Genomic DNA, 3,114 nt, shown 5'->3' on the forward strand with positions numbered 1-3,114 from the left:
AAGGATCAATTGTTGTGTCTCTGGGGTGCCCCCTTGCCCCATATATAAAGGAGCAAGGGGGAGGCAGCCGGCCAAGGGGAGAGGCGCGCCATAGGGGGGAGTCCTACTCCCACCGGGAGTAGGACTCCTCCTTTCCTTGTGGGAGTAGGAGAAGGGAAGGGGGAAGGAGAAAGAAGGAAGGGTGCGCCCCCCTTCCCTAGTCCAATTCGGACCAGACCATGGGGAGGGGTGCGGCCACCTTTTGAGGCCTTTCTCTCCTTTCCCGTATAGCCCATTAAGGCCCAATACGAATTCCTGTAACTCTCCGGTACTCCGAAAAATACCCGAATCACTCGGAACCTTTCCGAAGTTCGAATATAGTCGTCCAATATATCGATTTTTACGTCTCGACCATTTCGAGACTCCTCGTCATATCCCGGATCTCATTCGGGACTCCGAACTCCTTCGGTACATCAAAACTCAATAAAACTGTCATCGTAACGTTAAGCGTGCGGACCCTACGGGTTCGAGAACTATGTAGACATGACCGAGACACGTCTCCGGTCAATAACCAATAGCGGGACCTGGATGCCCATATTGCCTCCCACATATTCTACGAAGATCTTTATCGGTCAGACCGCATAACAACATACGTTGTTCCCTTTGTCACCGGTATGTTACTTGCCCGAGATTTGATCGTCAGTATCTCGATACCTAGTTCAATCTCGTTACCGGCAAGTCTCTTTACTCGTTCCGTAACACATCATCCCGCAACTAACTCATTAGTTACAATGCTTGCAAGGCTTATAGTGATGTGCATTACCGAGTGGGCCCAGAGATACCTCTCCGACAATTGGAGTGACAAATCCTAATCTCGAAATACGCCAACCCAACAAGTACCTTTGGAGACACCTGTAGAGCACCTTTATAATCACCCATTTACGTTGTGACGTTTGGTAGCACACAAAGTGTTCCTCCGGTAAACGGGAGTTGCATAATCTCATAGTCATAGGAACATGTATAAGTCATGAAGAAAGCAATAGCAACATACTAAACGATCGAGTGCTAAGCTAACGGAATGGGTCAAGTCAATCACGTCATTCTCCTAATGAGGTGATCTCGTTAATCAAATGACAACTTATGTCTATGGCTAGGAAACATAACCATCTTTGATTAACGAGCTAGTCAAGTAGAGGCATACTAGTGACACTCTGTTTGTCTATATATTTACACATGTATTATGTTTCCGGTTAATACAATTCTAGCATGAATAATAAACATTTATCATGATACAAGGAAATAAATAATACTTTATTATTGCCTCTAGGGCATATTTCCTTCAAACCCCTCAAAAGTTGGTTTAGCGATTGCTAAGGCGTGACGTCTCGCACGTTCGTAGTCGGATCTCAAGGTCGACTCCCACAGAAAACGATAGCTATCTCATCGAAACATCGGGACACCCTCGCCTCTATCATCTTTTGTGTAGAAGAAAGAAGGGGAACTACTAAAGCCGTAACTCGGGACAGGAACAACACCTTCATGGCGGCTTCTTGTGCCACAATACCATATGTTTCTAATGCCGAAACTGTTGAAACAATAGCGATGAAGAACAACCCGAACCTGGCAAACACCCATGGGATTCCTTATGATCCAGATCGAAGGATGTTGTGGAGGTTGTTAATGCATATATGCATGACACGATAAAAATTTGGGATGAACCAACTGCCATTTTTGTCTATTGCTTTGTCGCGACAGGGATGATAGGGAATATTGAATTCTTACAATGTTTAAGGGAATCCAATGGAGTTGCTCATAGTATAGCCAAATACGTGTATGATCATGAGTTATCTTGTAATTAGATCGATGAACCACCCATTTTTTTTTGAACACAGTACATACATAGATGCTCATACATACACACATACACTCACCCCTATAAATGCACACATACACACCCTAACCCTATGAGCACCTTCGAGATACTGAGCCGGCACATCGTCTTGAGTTTTATGAAGTCTCCACAAACGCCTTCATAGTCGACGAAACGTCTCCTCCCACTAAACGCACATCGCCGGAAGACCTGAAATAAATCCAGGAAAATGCGAACACCAATATCAAATCTAAGACTTGAATTCTAGTGGGCTGGGGAGACCACTGTTCTCTAACCATCCAACCAACCATAGGTTGGTTCGCCACTCATATTTTCTTAATGCATTAGTGAACGATGTAACTATTTTGCCAAATTAATAAAGTAAGTCATGACGACATTCTCTAAACAATCGTGTCAATTTATGCAACATTGCATTATTGGTGGGATTATGTAGGGTCATTTGATACATTCCTTTTTATGCAATAATTACAAGGTTTGGATTGGATGCAGATTGGGAGGGTGCACGCTAAATATTTGATGGAAGCGGTAGAATGTTTATGTCTTCCTTTAGAACGCGCGTACCTATTGGCTAGTTAACATATATGTGAGTTTAGGATATACGTACTATATGAAGGTTTGACGGCATATTACCCACTTACATCCTTAATCAAGATAATGTCATACGGTTAGGGAAAAACCTAACGAAAACTCGGTACGTAGCTTGATCAGATTAAATTTATAATTCTTCTGAATCAGGCAGGGGAAGGGAAAAATGACGTTGGGAAAATTCGACAAGGCGACGCCTGAGTGGCAACCAAATACAGTGGACGCATGTCCACGAAAAATTAAGGTAAAAAAATAGTATATAACTCCTTTTCTTTTTTAAAATAAACAATATATTACTCCTAATAATCACAGAGACAATGGCCACTCAAGTATCCATACAATTGTAGACCCTCTACCCATTTACCTTCAGCGAGGCACCACGATAGACACCCTTGTTGTCTGCGTTACTTTTTTTTTATTAAGGATAGTTTTCTTTTTGTTGAATATAAGACTATCCATATTAGTCACACCAAGAAATCCAAGATAGAAAAACACATATCTCGCACCAAAATCTTTCCATCCAGCTAGTAGGAGTAGAATGCTTCAGCAGTCGACATCGCATTTATTGAATCAGCCATGACATGTAGTCGATGGATCAATTGTTGAACTTGATGTTTCAATAATGGGGTGTGATAGATCTGCACATTGGCATTGGTTAG

Source organism: Aegilops tauschii, chromosome 5 (genome assembly GCF_002575655.3).
Source record: "Aegilops tauschii subsp. strangulata cultivar AL8/78 chromosome 5, Aet v6.0, whole genome shotgun sequence".
In the NCBI taxonomy this organism is placed as follows: domain Eukaryota; kingdom Viridiplantae; phylum Streptophyta; class Magnoliopsida; order Poales; family Poaceae; genus Aegilops; species Aegilops tauschii.